This window comes from Coregonus clupeaformis, chromosome 35, assembly GCF_020615455.1.
Source record: "Coregonus clupeaformis isolate EN_2021a chromosome 35, ASM2061545v1, whole genome shotgun sequence".
NCBI lineage: Eukaryota > Metazoa > Chordata > Actinopteri > Salmoniformes > Salmonidae > Coregonus > Coregonus clupeaformis.
Genome location: NC_059226.1, coordinates 34938405 through 34955780, shown reverse-complemented (window position 1 = coordinate 34955780; position 17376 = coordinate 34938405). Strand labels below are relative to the sequence as shown.

Below are 17376 nucleotides of genomic sequence, written 5' to 3'. Positions count from 1 at the left end.
AGCAGGAGGCATTGACATTCTGCCAGCCCACGGCTGATATAATTTTACCGCCGTACGTTAATATGGGGCTTGACAGATGTCAGCCCATTCCCCAATCTGTAAATCTTCTGATAATCCGCCATGCTTACAAAAAGACATTTGTTTAAAACTCTCTGCTAAATCCTTGTGTGATTAAACCTCCCCGGTCTGATGCCGGAGCAGGATAATAATTCATACATCTGTGAAGCCTAGTGACAGAAATAGTACAGAGAAACATACACACACACACACTAACACACACACACACATAGAAAGTAGTAAATCAATGTGTGAAGGATTCCACAGTCAAAAGAAAATGTAATCACTTATAAACTCTAGACAACAAAGGCTTTTTACCCTCCAGAAACACAGCACATAACATCCACTATACACACATGCACACACACACACACACACACACACACACACAAACAGTAGACAATGACCACAGGTAATAATAATAATAGGTCATTTAGCAGACGCTCTTATCCAGAGCGACTTACAGGAGCAATTAGGGTTAAGTGCCTTGCTCAAGGGCACATCGACAGATTTTTCACCTAGTCGGCTCGGGGATTAGAACCAGCGACCTTTCGGTTACTGGCACAACGCTCTTAACCACTAAGCTACCTGCCGCCCTGCCACCTGCACCCACTCACTCCCAGATGTGTTTTACAGCACAGTAGAGGAAGTGACAGATGCCAACACACACGGTGACATCCCTGTCTCCTGACTGCTGGCTCACAGGTCTTAGTTAGATTTGGGCCAACATGTTAGATGGTTAAACCCCAAGCAGCACAGAGACAGGTGGGTTCAGCATGAGGAAAGCCTGTTAGGATAGACGGAGCATGCCAGACCTGGGTTCAAATAGTATTTGAAATTTTTTATTAATGTTTTAGGTGTTTGATTGATTGCTGCAGGCGGGAGAGCTCTATCAAGCACAGAAAACGTATTTTTCAATATTTTCAAACCTACGGAACTACAGAGCTATGGAACTACAGAGCTATGGAACTACAGAGCTATAGAACTACAGAGCTATGGAACTACAGAGGTACTGAACTACAGAGCTATGGAACTACAGAGCAATGGAACTACAGAGGTATGGAACTACAGAGCTATGGAACTACAGAGCTATGGAACTACAGAGCTATGGAACTACAGAGCTATAGAACTACAGAGCTACGGAACTACAGAGCTACGGAACTACAGAGCTACGGAACTACAGAGGTACGGAACTACAAAGCTATGGAACTGCAGAGCTATGGAACTACAGAGCTACGGAACTACAGAGGTGCGGAACTGCAAAGCTACGGAGCTAGTTCCATAGCTCTGTAGTTCCTTAGCTCTGTAGTTCCGTACCTCTGTAGTTCCGTACCTCTGTAGTTCCGTACCTCTGTACTTCCATACCTCTGTAGTTCCATAGCTTTGTAGTTCCATAGCTCTGTAGTTCCATAGCTCTGTAGTTCTATAGCCCTGTAATTCCATACGTCTGTAGTTCCGTACCTCTGTAGTTCAGTAGTGTCGTACCGCTGTAGTTCCATAGCTCTGTAGTTCCATACCTTTGTAGTTCCATACCTCTGTAGTTCAGTAGTTCTGTACCTCTGTAGTTCAGTACCTCTGTAGTTCTGTAGTTCAGTAACTCTGTAATTCCATACCTCTGTAGTTCCATAGCTCTGTAGTTCCATACCTCTGTAGTTCCATAGCTCTGTAGTTCCGTAGCTCTGTAGTTCCATAGCTCTGTAGTTCCATAGCTCTGTAGTTCCATAGTTCTGTAGTTCCATACCTCTGTAGTTCCATAGCTCTGTAGTTCCGTAGCTCTGTAGTTCCATAGCCTGTAGTTCCATACCTCTGTAGTTCCATAGTTCTGTAGTTCCATAGTTCTGTAGTTCCATACCTCTGTAGTTCAGTAGTTCTGTACCTCTGTTCCATAGCTCTGTAGTTCCATAGCTTTTCCATATCTGAAACCAAGCAAGCCTGAGACCCATGGCACCCCAAGTGGTAGGTTTGATGGTTTGATGTTGCAGTAGCTCTCTAGTTCCATAGTTCTGTAGTTCCGTACCTCTGTAGTTCCGTACCTCTGTAGTCCTGTAGCCCTGTAGTTCTGTAGTTTTGTACCTCTGTTGTTCCGTAGCTCTGTAGTTTCCACCCTCTGTAGTTCACTATTTCTGTAGGTCCGTACCTCTGTAGTTCAGTAGTTCTGTACCGCTGTAGTTCTGTAGTTCCGTACCTCTGTAGTTCAGTAACTCTGTAGTTCCGTACCTCTGTAGTTCTATAGCTCTGTAGTTCCATATCACTGTAGTTCCATGGCTCTGTAGTTCCATACCTCTGTAGTTCAGTAGCTCTGTAGTTCCATATCACTGTAGTTCCGTAGCTCTGTAGTTCCATAGCTCTGTAGTTCCATATCTCTGTAGTTCCAGAGGACCACACGTACACAGAGACCAAACAAACGTATAACAGACACATGCCCGCACGTACACACACACACACACACACACACACACACACACACACACACACACACATTTCATTCCGCCAGACATCTGGCTGGTTGGCATACAGGAAGTCCCAAAGACATTTAGTTAAATAAGTGTCACCAGGCAGGGAGAGGAATATGCCATATATATGTGTGTACTGCATGGGTTCTGAAACGGAGCTACAGAGCTAGCCTGTACAGAGCTACGGAACTACAGAACTACGGATCTACAGGGGTACGGAACTACATAACTACAGAGGTACTGAACTACAGAGGTACAGAACTACTGAACTACAGAGGTACGGAACTACAAAGGTATGGAACTACAGAGGTACGGAACTACAGAGTTACTGAACTATAGAGGTACGGAACTACAGAACTACAGAGGTACTGAACTACAGAGGTACAGAACTACTGAACTACAGAGGTATGGAACTACAAAGGTATGGAACTACAGAGCTATGGAACTACAGAGGTACGACACTACAGAACTACAGAGGTACAGAACTACAGAGCTATGGAACTACAGATGTACGGAACTACAGAGTTACTGAACTACAGAGGTACGGAACTACAGAACTACAGAGGTACTGAACTACAGAGGTACATAACTACTGAACTACCGAGGTATGGAACTACAAAGGTATGGAACTACAGAGCTATGGAACTACAGAGGTACGACACTACATAACTACAGAGGTACAGAACTACAGAACTACTGAACTACAGAGGTACGGAACTACAGACATATGGAATTACAGGGCTATAGAACTACAGAGCTATGGAACTACAGAGCTATGGAACTACAAAGCTATGGAACTACAGAGGTAGGAGCTACAGAGCTATGGAACTACAGAGGTACGGAACTACAGAGCTATGGAACTAGCTCCGTAGCTTTGCAGTTCCGTACCTCTGTAGTTCCGTACCTCTGTAGTTCCGTAGCTCTGTAGTTCCGTAGCTCTGCAGTTCCCGTAGCTTTGTAGTTCCGTACCTCTGTAGTTCCGTAGCTCTGTAGTTCCATAGCTCTGCAGTTCCGTACCTCTGTAGTTCCGTAGCTCTGTAGTTCCATAGCTCTGCAGTTCCGTAGCTCTGTAGTTCCGTAGCTCTGTAGTTCCGTAGCTCTGCAGTTCCCGTAGCTCTGTAGTTCCGTAGCTCTGCAGTTCCTGTAGCTCTGTAGTTCCGTAGCTCTGCAGTTCCCGTAGTTCTGTAGTTCCGTAGCTCTGCAGTTCCCGTAGCTCCGTTCCAGAACCCATGCAGTACACACATATGTATGGCATATTCCTCTCCCTGCCTGGTGACACTTATTTAACTAAATGTCTTTGGGACTTCCTGAATACCAACCAGCCAGATGTCTGGCGGAATGAAATGTGTGTGTGTGTGTGTGTGTGTGTGTGTGTGTGTGTGTGTGTGTTCGTGCGGGCATGTGTCTGTTATACGTGTGTTCGGTCTGTGTGTACGTGTGTGCGTGTATGTGCTTGCATCCATGTGTGTCTGTTTGGTGTGTGTGTATGTGTGTGTGTGTGTTCTGCATGCCTGCGTGTTTGTGTGTGTTGGGCGTTGGGTGCCTGACTCCATGGCTGGCTTCTCTGCTCTCCTCTCCTCGGACTGCCGCTGGCTGTCAGTCTGTCAGTCTGTCACCATGTTTATTCATGCTACCAGCCAGGGGACAGACTTTATAGTCACACACATATGGAAGTAACATATCTAAGAGCTGGATGTGGGCCTGGTCCAAATGGCACACTATTCCCTATCTACTGCACTACCCTATGGGCCCTTGTCCATAGGGTAGTATGTAGGGAATAGAGAGCCATTTGGGACACAGGTTGGGTGAAGCTAACATCACCGTCTGACATGTTTTAGAATTTCACGGTGCCATACATCACTTTCATCAAAGAAGGCAAGGAGGAGGGGTGAAGAGAAGGTGGGACTGATGAGGGAGGAGGAGAAGGAGAGATGAAGAGAAGGTGGGACTGATGAGGGAGGAGGAGAAGGAGAGATGAAGAGAAGGTGGGACTGATGAGGGAGGAGGAGGAGAAGGAGAGGTGAAGAGAAGGTGGGACTGATGAGGGAGGAGGAGGAGAATGAGAGATGAAGAGAAGGTGGGACTGATAAGGGAGGAGGAGAAGGAGAGATGAAGAGAAGGTGGGACTGATGAGGGAGGAGGAGGAGAAGGAGAGGTGAAGAGATGGTGGGACTGATGAGGGAGGAGGAGGAGAATGAGAGATGAAGAGAAGGTGGGACTGATGAGGGAGGAGGAGAAGGAGAGATGAAGAGAAGGTGGGACTGATGAGGGAGGAGGAGGAGAAGGAGAGGTGAAGAGAAGGTGGGACTGATGAGGGAGGAGGAGGAGAATGAGAGATGAAGAGAAGGTGGGACTGATGAGGGAGGAGGAGAAGGAGAGATGAAGAGAAGGTGGGACTGATGAGGGAGGAGGAGAAGGAGAGATGAAGAGAAGGTGGGACTGATGAGGGAGGAGGAGGAGAAGGAGAGGTGAAGAGAAGGTGGGACTGATGAGGGAGGAGGAGGAGAATGAGAGATGAAGAGAAGGTGGGACTGATGAGGGAGGAGGAGAAGGAGAGATGAAGAGAAGGTGGGACTGATGAGGGAGGAGGAGAAGGAGAGATGAAGAGAAGGTGGGACTGATAAGGGAGGAGGAGAAGGAGAGATGAAGAGAAGGTGGGACTGATGAGGGAGGAGGAGAAGGAGAGATGAAGAGAAGGTGGGACTGATGAGGGAGGAGGAGGAGAAGGAGAGGTGAAGAGATGGTGGGACTGATGAGGGAGGAGGAGAAGGAGAGATGAAGAGAAGGTGGGACTGATGAGGGAGGAGGAGGAGAAGGAGAGGTGAAGAGAAGGTGGGACTGATGAGGGAGGAGGAGGAGAAGGAGAGGTGAAGAGAAGGTGGGACTGATGAGGGAGGAGGAGGAGAAGGAGAGGTGAAGAGAAGGTGGGACTGATGAGGGAGGAGGAGAAGAAGGAGGGAAGGAGTAAAAGAGAGAAGAAGGGAGGGAGGTATGAAAGAGGTGGGAGGGCACATATTTTCTTTCTAACCCATCTAAATCTCTCTCTCTCTCTCCTCTCTCTCTCTCTCTCTCTCTCTCTCTCTCTCTCTCTCTCTCTCTCTCTCTCTCTCTCTCCCTCCTCTCTCTCTCTCTCTTCCTCATTTAGCTTCAGGAGGCCTTGAACCAACTCATTCAAGCAGCAAATCTGTGTTTACAGTTCATAGTGGAAATGTAATCAGATTATCTCCTATCATGTTATGGGTCTATCTCCCACCATGTTATGGGTCAATCTCCCACCATGCTATGGGTCTATCTCCCACCATGCTATGGGTCTATCTCCCACCATGTTATGGGTCTATCTCCCACCATGTTATGGGTCTATCTCCTACCATGCTATGGGTCTATCTCCTACCATGCTATGGGTCTATCTCCCACCATGTTATGGGTCTATCTCCCACCATGTTATGGGTCTATCTCCTACCATGCTATGGGTCTATCTCCTACCATGTTAGTTGTCATGGTGTCATGCTATGTCAACTCAACCATAGGGATTAGGTTAGGACAATTGTGATTTTTGTTGGTGTAAATTGGTTTTGATGTTAATGGTCGTAATGGATATTAGATATGAAAGATAATATAAATAAATGCATGTAGTTCAGTTCCTATCATGGTCATTGTCACGCCAGCACAAAGATGGAACAAACAGATCTTGGACATGTCTGATGCATTCTCATCCCATTTACTCCAAATAATGGAATGGTTCTCTCCGAAGGAGAAAAACCAAGAAGAAAATGTCTGCCTGTCTGTCAGTAATGAAAGTGTTGACAGAGAGAGAGAGAGAGAGAGAGAGAGAGAGAGAGAGAGAGAGAGAGAGAGAGAGAGAGAGAGAGAGAGAGAGAGAGAGAGAGAGAGAGAGAGAGAGAGAGAGAGAGAGAGAGAGAGAGAGAGAGAGAGAGAGAGAGAGAGAGAGAGAGAGAGAGAGAGAGAGAGAGAGAGAGAGAGAGAGAGAGAGAGAGAGAGATGCTGGAGGGAGAGACTTAAATTCTCTCAACAACAACACCATATTAAGTCAGTCTGTAAACAGTCTAATCAATCTGCCACGCTAGTTGAGGCCAAGTCTCCTACTATTAACAACTAAGAGATTGGGGAGAGGAGAGGAGAGGAGAGGAGAGGAGAGGAGAGGAGAGGAGAGGAGAGGAGAGGAGAGGAGAGGAGAGGAGAGGAGAGGAGAGGAGAGGAGAGGAGAGGAGAGGAGAGGAGAGGAGAGGAGAGGAGAGGAGAGGAGAGGAGAAGGAGAGGAGAGGAGAGTGGGCATGCATTAAAAGAGAAAAAGTGACCTTGGGTTAAGGGAGGAGGAGAGGAGATGAAGGGATAGAGAGGAGGAGAATAGAGGAGAACAGAGAGAGGGAACACTTGACTGACTGTGCCCTCACAAACAGCTATGGTTTAGGAGAGGAGAGGAAGAGGAAGGAGAGGGGAGAGGGGGAGAGGGGGAGAGGGGGAGAGGAGAGGGAACACTTGACTGACTGTGCACTCATAAAACATTGTCATATTTTTATAAGAGTGCAAAGTGTGTGTGTGTGTGTGTGTACACCGCAGCATCAAAACACCACTTTAGGAAGAAATTGGAAATGGTACACTTATTACCATTGTACTGTACCTTTATCCATCCATCCATCCTGTAGGTGAGGAGGAGGAAGGAGGAAGGAGGTTGAATGGAGGTGGGTGGTATTATTGGACCAGGCAGCATCGGAAACCCACTAAGCTCTGCTGTGTAAACCATTAAACAACTCAAAAGACAACTGAAGGAAAACATGAGTGGGGAGAGAAACAAAGCTCTTTGTAGCACAATGTGATGTGATGCTGAGAAGAGAGAGAGAGAGAGAGAGAGAGAGAGAGAGAGAGAGAGAGAGAGAGAGAGAGAGAGAGAGAGAGAGAGAGAGAGAAGAGTTTCTCTCCTTTCATTCAGATGCTGCTCAGCTCTCTCCTGGGGACAACGGAGTGTATTCTTGTGTTGCGAATAAAAATAAAAATAAATGGGAGAGAGAGCAAGAGAGAGAGAGAGAGAGAGAGGACAAGGGAGCCTCATGTTTTTTCCATATCAGGGCTGGTTTTCTGTGAAAAACATTGGTGTTACGAACCCATTTTTATGTACATAAGAATGACTTCACATCTTGACATTGTGTTCCTCTCTGAGAGTGAGACTGGGAGCCATGCTGACCTCAAATCAAACCAATCACAACCGTAACATTTATTGACCCACCAACTGCAACCTCTCTCTTTAGAAAATTATGGGGTGATGGAAGTATCAGAGGTACACACGCATGCACAAACACACACACACACGTACACTCACACAGACGCACACACACACGCAGGCACACAGACGCACACACACATGCACACACACGCACAATATACATTGTAATAAAATAATAAAGAATAACAAATAAAAATATAAAATGGTAGTAAATAATAATAATAATAATAATAATAATAAAAATAAAAAAACAAATAAAATAACAAAAATAAAATGGTAACAGTCAATAGTAGAAATATAATAAATAGAAAAGGCTAAACATGGAAAATGAAACTATAACTAACGTATAACTAACTAACTGTCATCCTCACCATTACATCAGTACTACAACTACCACCATCATTAAACTGCTATCATTACCATCACCCCTACTACCCGTACAACTACCATTTAGAATAATAATCACAACAATAATAATACTAATAACAATAATACTAATAATAATAATAATAATAATAATAATGATAACAATAATAATAATAATAATAATAATAATAATAATAATAATAATAATAATAAGTAAATTACTGCTTACTATGCAGATGTAATTATTCAGTGTCCCTCAGGCTATGGCAGGCAAATACATATTTGGCTGCAAGAGGAGCCATTGCTCCTTCGCCCATGAGTATTTTTAGTTTTTCCTCTGGGTTTAATAAGTTAAAATTTGGAATAAATGTAGTCATTTCTGTGAATAATGAATCTCTTTGTGAGGAATATTTATCACAGTAAAGGAGAAAGTGCATATCTGTTTCTACCTCCCCTGGTGTGCAGTGACCACATAAACGCTCCTCTTTGGGTAGCCATGTCTTTTTATGTCTGCCGGTTTCTATTGCCAATTGATGGTCACTCAGCCTGTACTTGGTAAGGATCTGTCTCTGCTTCGTATCTCTGACAGAGTAGAGATAATCAGCCAATTCATATTCTCTGTTCAGAGCCAGATAGCAATTTAGTCGGCTTTGGGATTTTGTTTCGTTTTTCCAATGTTGTAAATTTGAGTCCTTTGATTGGTTCATTTTGTTTATTTGAATTCTTTCTTTTGAAGCAGTGCTGTTTAGGTTAGGTCCAACACCAGCTGACTGAGAGGGCTCGTTTCTGGGCTCAGCTCTTGGGTTTGAAGTGCTTTAAATTGGAGACTTGAATTTGGACTTGAATTTAGGTGCAGCCAAAATGTTGATGATATTTTTTGTACTTTCATTACCACTGGAAAGCAGCCCAATTCTGCCCTACATGCATTAGTTGGTGTATTTCTTTGAACTTGTAGAATTTTCCGACAGAATTCTGCATGTAGGGCTTCAATTGGATGTTTGTCCCACATTTTAAAGTCCAGTTTATTGAGTGGCCCCCAAACCTCACTTCCGTAAAGAGCTATTGGTAGGATTATGCTGTCAAATATTTTGGTCCAAATTGAGATGTTGATTTTGAATAATTTCATTTTTATTGCATACAATGCTCTGCAGGCTTTTTCTTTGAGTGCATTCACTGCCATATTAAAGTTTCCCGATGCAGATATGGTCAGACCAAGGTATGAGTCATTTTTAGTGTGTTCAGTTATGGTGTTGTTCATGGTGAATTTATATTTATGTTTCTGACATCTGGGTTTTTTTCTGGAAAATCGTGATTTTAGTTTTTTTTAAATTTACTGCCAGGGCCCAATTATGGCAATATTGCTCTAGAACGTTAAGGTTCTGTTGAAGACCTTCTTTGGTTGGTGATAAAAGAACCAAATCATCAGCATATAGCAGGTATTTTACCTCTGTGTCAAATAGTGTGAGTCCTGGGGCTGCAGAATGGTCCAACATGTCTGCTAATTCATTTATATAAATGTTGAAAAGGTTTGGACTGAAACTGCAGCCTTGTCTCACACCTCGATGTTGAGAAAATAATTATGTTCTTTGGTTTTTGATTTTTATTGCACACTTGTTCTCTGTGTACATACATTTTATTAAGTTATACACCTTACCACCAAGCCCACTTTGGATAATTTTGAAGAATAGCCCTTTGCAAGCAAAGATTTTGCCCTCTTTTTTTTGATGGACTTGTTTATTAATTAGTGTGTGTAAGGTGTAGATATGGTCAGTAGTGCGATGGTTGTGGAGAAAGCCAATTTGACATTTACTTATTACATTTATTTCTTGAAGAAAGGTTTGAATTCTTGAATTCAAAATGCTACAGAAAACCTTTCCCAAGTTGCTGTTTACGCATATTCCCCTGTAATTATTTGGGTCTGATTTGTCTCCACTTTTGTGGATAGGGAAGATGAACCCCTGGTTCCAGACATCAGGAAAGCAGCCAGAAGTTAAAACTATGTTGAACAATTTAAGCACAGCATTTTGCAACTCAGGTGTGCTGTTTTTCAGCATTGAATTTCTGATGTTATCTAGACCACAAGCCTTCTTTGGTTTTATAGATTTTAGCTTTTCATTTAGTTCTTGTTGGGTTATTGGGTAATCTAATGGATTTTGGTTGTTTTTAATGACTAATTCAAGGATGTTCAATTTTTCTTGAATTTCTAATTGATTATTTTGTAAGTCTTTTTGTGGGATGTTTTTGTATAGATGATGAAAGTATCTCTCTCTCTCTCTCGCTCTCTTTCTCTCTGTCTCTCCACCGGTCTCTCTCTCTCTCTCAATTTCAATTCAAGAGGCTTTATTGGAATGGGAAACATATGTTTACATTGCTCTCTCTCGGCTGTGAATACATGAACATGGAGATAGATGGAGCAGGCAGTGAGGCCCCCGCAGCACAAACACACATCCACGATACCAATCTGACTACTCATATTTTGTGTGTGTGTGTGTGTGTGCTCATAGTGTGTGTGTGATCGTTCAGCTTCCATGGTGCTTGTTTGGCTCCTTGATTACTTTAAGTATCAAAGAGAGGTCTCTTAATGGGCCATGTTGTCTAGTTATCTCACAGACACGCACGCACGCACGCACGCATGCACACACACACACACACACACATCACACACACACACACACACTGTCCTCCGAGTCATTCAGAAATCCCCCCTGTTATGCTTGCTGGCATCCTAACTGTGACGTCTAGAGGCTGAGCAGAGCTCCAGAGCTCCATACAGAGAGGGGGAAGAGAGACTCTCTAAATCCCAGGCACGCTCCCTGTCACAGGGCCGCGCTGCGTCTGGGACTGGGGGGCTCTCCTCTCTGCTGTGGGGCTCTCTCTACTGTCTTTGGCAGCCGGCCTGGTAGTGGAGGAAGGCTGGCATTTCTGGCGTGGGTGTGTGTGTGTTTGTATGTGTGTTTGTGTGTTTGTGTTTGTTTGTTTGTTTGTGTGTGTGTGTGTGTGTGTGTGTGTGTGTGTTTAGGCTTGGCTGGGTCTGCCTCTGGGTTCTGTTGGCTCCAGCTCTATGCAGTGTGATCAGTATTGTTTAGAACCAGCACCAGATCTGACACCTCCCTCCCTCCATCCATCCATCCCTACCTCCATCCCTTTCTACTGGGCTGGCTCACGGGGGATCCTGCTTGTGTTTGATGTCACTTTCATTTTTCATCTCTCTCTCTCTCTCTCTCTCTCTCTCTCTCTCTCTCTCTCTCTCTCTCTCTCTCTCTCTCTCTCTCTCTCTCTCTCTCTCCATTGAACCCTATAGCTCTCCCTATATCTCTCACCCTCTCTCTTTCTCTCTCGCTCTCCCTTTCTCTCTCTCTCTCTCCACTTCACATGCAAGAGAGGTAGCTTTAGCTGGCTCTGGACTCACACCAGCCCCCTCATCCCTTTTCTCTTTCTGTTTTGACAACTCTAGCCCTGTTCCCCTTCATGGTGAACTAATTGACTGCTGCTTTGAAGCCAGGGGTTCTGGGACTTGGTGTGTAAGTGGACACTGAGTGTGCTCTTTCCAAGACATAGACTGACCAGGTAAATCCAGGTTAAAGCTATGATCCCTTATTGATGTCACTTGTTAAATCCACTTCAATCAGTGTAGATGAAGGGGAGGAGACAGGTTAAAGAAGGATTTAAAGTCTTGAGTCCATTGAGACATGGATTGTTTATGTGTGACATTCAAAGGGTGAATGGGCAAGACAAAACATTTACAGTGAGGGAAAAAAGTATTTGATCCCCTGCTGATTTTGTACGTTTGCCCACTGACAAAGAAATTATCTGTCACTTGAACCGATGTGGATGTGGTGGAGGAGTCAGGCGCAGGACACAGAGGTTAAGTCCAACAGACTTTAATAGTCTAATGATTATGAGGAAAAAACCCGACCTCGAATAACACCAAGAGGCGAGGGAAAATTACGCACACGCGTAAACACTAAACACGAAACAAAACAGAGTGCAAACACGTAGCTCTGACAAAGTGGCAGCAATAACAACACACAATCAGTCTAGTGCAAAAACAAGGAACTTATAAGACACGTAATCAACACACAAATGGACACAGGTGTAACAGACAGACAAAAGCAATCAAATAACGAAACATAGAGCGGTGGCAGCTAGTACTCCGGGGACGGCGAACGCCGAAGCCTGCCCGAACCAGGAGGAGGAGCAGTCTCGGCAGAATCCGTGACAGTACCCCCCCCTTGACGTGCGCCGACCCCGGCCTCGGGGACGGCCAGGAGGACAGGGACCCGGGCGCGTGGGATGCCCACGGTGGAACTCAGTCAGGAGGGATGGATCGAGTATGTCCCTCCTGGGCACCCAGTACCGTTCCTCCGGACCGTACCCCTCCCACTCCACGAGATACTGGAGACCACTCATCCGGCGCCTCGAGTCCAAGATGGTCCGGACCCTGTACGCCGGGGCCCCCTCGATGTCCAAAGGGGGCGGAGGGGTCTCTCCTATCTCATCTTCTTGGAGTGGGCCAGCTACCACCGGCCTGAGAAGAGACACATGGAACGAGAGGTTAATATTTTTATACTCTATAGGCAGTTGTAACCTGTAACACACCTCGTTCAATCTTCTCAGGACTTTGAAGGGCCCCACAAACCGCCGACCCAGCTTCCGGCAGGGCAGGCGGAGGGGCAGGTTTCGAGTCGAGAGCCAGACTTCGATCTCCCCGGTGCGTACACGGTCCCTCACTGCGGTGGCGATCGGCGCTCGCCTTTTGTTGACGGATGGCACGCTGCAGATGGACATGGGCAGCGTCCCACGTCTCCTCCGAGCGCCGAATCCACTCGTCCACCGCAGGGGCCTCGATCTGGCTCTCGTGCCATGGTGCCAGGACCGGCTGATAACCTAAAACACACTGGAAAGGTGTTAAATTGGTGGAGGAGTGGCGGAGAGAGTTCTGGGCCATCTCTGCCCAGGGGATGAACCTAGACCACTCCTCCGGCCGGTCCCGGCAATAGGACCTCAAAAACCTACCCACATCCTGGTTGACACGTTCCACCTGCCCATTGCTCTCTGGGTGGTACCCCGAGGTAAGGCTTACCGAGACCCCCCAACCGTTCCATGAACGCTCCCCAAACTCTGGAGGTGAACTGGGGACCTCGGTCAGACACAATATCCTCGGGGACCCCATAGTGCCAGAACACATGGGTAAATAGGGCCTCAGCGGTTTGTAGGGCAGTAGGGAGACCCGGCATTGGAAGGAGACGACAGGCCTTGGAAAACCGATCCACAACGACCAAAATGGTGGTATTCCCCTGGGAGGGGGGTAGGTCGGTTACGAAATCCACCGATAGGTGGGACCATGGTCGTTGTGGAACGGGCAGGGGATGTAGCTTACCCCTGGGCAAATGTCTAGGCGCCTTACACTGGGCACACACCGAGCAGGAGGAGACATAAACCCTCACATCCCTAGCTAACGTTGGCCACCAGTATTTCATGCTAAGACAGTGCACGGTCCGGCCAATACCTGGATGTCCAGAGGAGGGTGATGTATGAGCCCAATAAATAAGACGATCACGAACCTCGAGCGGAACGTACGTCCGCCCCACAGGACACTCGGGGGCAGTAGGGTCGGTACGCAGTGCCCGCTCGATTTCCGCATCGACCTCCCATACCACCGGAGCCACCAAACAAGACTCCGGCAATATGGAAGTAGGCTCGTTGGACCTCTCCTCTGTGTCATACCGCCGGGACAGGGCGTCTGCCTTACCATTCTGGGACCCTGGGATGTATGTGATCTTAAAAACAAACCGGGTTAGGAACATATTCCACCTAGCCTGACGAGGGTTCAATCTCCTAGCTGCCCGGATGTACTCCAGGTTACGGTGATCAGTCAGAATGAGGAAAGGGTGTTGAGCCCCCTGAAGCCAATGCCTCCACACCTTTAGGGCCTGGACTACGGCTAACAGCTCCCTGTCCCCAACGTCATAGTTGCGCTCCGCCGAGCTGAGCTTCTTGGAGTAGAACGCACAGGGGCGGAGTTTAGGTGGCGTGCCGGACCGTTGTGACAGGACTGCCCCAATACCGGTCTCGGACGCGTCTACCTCTACTTGGAATGGTAAAGAGGATCCGGATGCGCCAGCACCGGAGCCGAGGTGAACAGGTTCTTAAGTTTGACAAATGCCCTGTCCGCCTCAGCCGACCACTGCAAGCGAACCGGACCCCCTTTAGCAGGGACGTAATGGGAGCTGCAACCTGTCCAAAACCCCGAATAAACCTCCGGTAGTAATTAGCAAAACCCAAGAACTGCTGCACCTCTTTTACAGTGGTTGGAGTTTGCCAATTACGCACGGCCGATACCCGGTCTACCTCTATCTCCACACCAGACGCGGACAACCGATAACCCAAAAAGGAGACGGACTCCTGGAAGAACAGGCATTTCTCTGCCTTGACATACAAGTCATGCTCCAACAGTCTTCTCAACACTCGGCGCACCTGGGCTACATGCTCGGCTCGTGTAGAAGAGTACACTAGGATGTCGTCGATGTAAACTACTACACCCTGCCCATGCATGTCCCGGAAAATCTCGTCAGCAAAGGATTGGAAGACTGAAGGAGCATTCATTTACCCGTATGGCATGACGAGATACTCGTAATGACCCGAGGTGGTGCTAAATGCTGTTTTCCATTCATCCCCCTCCCTAATGCGCACCAGATTGTACGCGCTCCTGAGATCCAACCTTGTGAAGAACCGCGCTCCGCGTAATGATTCCGTCATCGTCGCAATCAGTGGAAGTGGGTAACTGTATTTAACTGTGATCTGATTGAGACTACGGTAATCAATACACGGGCGCAATCCCCCCGTCCTTCTTCTTCACAAAGAAGAAACTCGAGGAGACCGGGGAAGTGGAGGACCGTATGTATCCCTGTGCCAAGGACTCGGCTATGTAAGTCTCCATAGCCGCTGTTTCCTCTTGTGACAGGGGATACACACGACTCCGTGGCAGAGCCGCTCCTGTTTGGAGATTTATCGCACAGTCCCCCTGTCTATGAGGAGGTAGCCGTGTTGCCCTCGATTTGCTGAACACGAGTGCTAAATCCTCATACTCAGGGGGAATGCGCAGTGCGGGCACTTGGTTCGGACTCTCTACCGCGGTCGCCCCTACGGAAACACCTAGACATCTCCCTACACACTGGGCAGACCACTCCATAAGAGCCCTCTGTTGCCACGCTATGGTAGGATCATGGGTGCTTAACCAGGGAAGGCCCAACACCATGGGGTAAGCAGGAGAGTCAATCAGATAAAACTGAATGATCTCCTCATGACCCCCCTGCGTCGTCATCGTCAGTGGTGCTGTGACCTCCCTGATCAGGCCCGACCCCAACGGCCGGCTGTCTAATGCGTGGACAGGAAATGGAGCTTCTACCGGCCGAAGGGGAATTCCTAACCTACAGCAAAATGCCCGATCAATAAAGTTCCCAGCTGCGCCTGAATCTACTAGCGCCTTATGCTGGGAATGAGGTGCCACCTGTGGAAACCTCACAGGAATACTCATGTGACCAACAGAAAGCTCTGGGTAAGTGGGGCGCCTACTCACCTGAAATGACTCCCCAGTGCGTGGCCTGTTGTCACCTCTCCCAGGAGACCCTCCCCAGCACCTGGCCGCGGTGTGTCCTCCACGACCACAGGTGGTGCAGGGGATGGCCCCCCTCGGGTTCCCTCTCCTCCTCTCTCTAGCGCCCAGCACCCCGAGCTCCATGGGAATCGGCTCGGAGGTGCTGGAGGGTGGAATGGACGACCCCCCACTCGGGACGTCCGCGGGTAGCCAGCAGGGTGTCTAGACGGATGGAAATGTCCACCAACTGGTCAAACGACAGGTTGGTGTCCCTGCAGGCCAGCTCACGACGAACGTCCTCTCGTAGGCTACACCCGTAGTGGTCGATGAGGGCCCTCTCATTCCACCCCGCATCCGCCGCTAGTGTCCGGAACTCCAGTGCGAACTCCTGTGCGCTCCTCTTCCCCTGTCGGAGGTGGAATAGACGCTCTCCCGCCGCTTTCCCCTCAGGTGGATGATCGAAGACAGCCCTGAAGCGGCGGGAGAACTCCGCGTAGGTGATGGTTGCGGCGTCTATTCCCCTCCATTCGGCGTTGGCCCACTCCAACGCCTTGCCGGAGAGACAGGAGATGAGGGCGGAGACGCTCTCGTATCCCGAGGGCGCCGGGTGTATGGTGGCAAGGTAAAGTTCCACCTGCAGGAGGAATCCCTGACACCCGGCTGCCGAACCGTCATATGCCCTCGGGAGCGAGAGCCGAATGCCACTGGGTTCCGGTGCTGAGAGAGGAGGACTGGCCGTTGGTGATGGGATGTTGTAAGAGTGCGTGGGCACCTCTCGATTCACCAATCGGCGCAGAGTGTTGGACACCTCGTCCATGGCGGCCCCGAGTTGCCGGATCATGGTGTCCTGGTAGTTGATCCGGTCTTCCAGGGATTCGGGTGCCGCCGCCGTTCCTGCTGACTCCATGGTGGTGTGTTGTTCTGTCACTTGAACCGATGTGGATGTGGTGGAGGAGTCAGGCGCAGGACACAGAGGTTAAGTCCAACAGACTTTAATAGTCTAATGATTATGAGGAAAAAACCCGACCTCGAATAACACCAAGAGGCGAGGGAAAATTACGCACACGCGTAAACACTAAACACGAAACAAAACAGAGTGCAAACACGTAGCTCTGACAAAGTGGCAGCAATAACAACACACAATCAGTCTAGTGCAAAAACAAGGAACTTATAAGACATGTAATCAACACACAAATGGACACAGGTGTAACAGACAGACAAAAGCAATCAAATAACGAAACATAGAGCGGTGGCAGCTAGTACTCCGGGGACGGCGAACGCCGAAGCCTGCCCGAACCAGGAGGAGGAGCAGTCTCGGCAGAATCCGTGACATTATCAGTCTATCATTTTAATGGTAGGTTTATTTGAACAGTGAGAGACAGAATAACAACAAAATAATCCAGAAAAACTCATGACAAAAATGTTATAAATTGATTTGCATTTTAATGAGGGAAATAAGTATTTGACCCCCTCTCAATCAGAAAGATTTCTGGCTCCCAGGTGTCTTTTATGCAGGTAACGAGCTGAGATTAGGAGCACACACTTAAAGGGAGTGCTCCTAATCTCAGTTTGTTACCTGTATAAAAGACACCTGTCCACAGAAGCAATCAATCAATCAGATTCCAAACACTCCACCATGGCCAAGACCAATGTACTCTCCAAGG

The 17376-nt window shown here is 47.6% G+C and overlaps 1 protein-coding gene across 1 annotated transcript in view; it reads left to right on the top strand.

Moving 5' to 3' along the window:
- LOC121551511 (protein sidekick-2-like) overlaps window positions 1-17376 on the top strand; it is a 274719-nt gene that overhangs the window by 10721 nt on the left and 246622 nt on the right. The gene's annotated exons all lie outside the window — the stretch shown is intronic.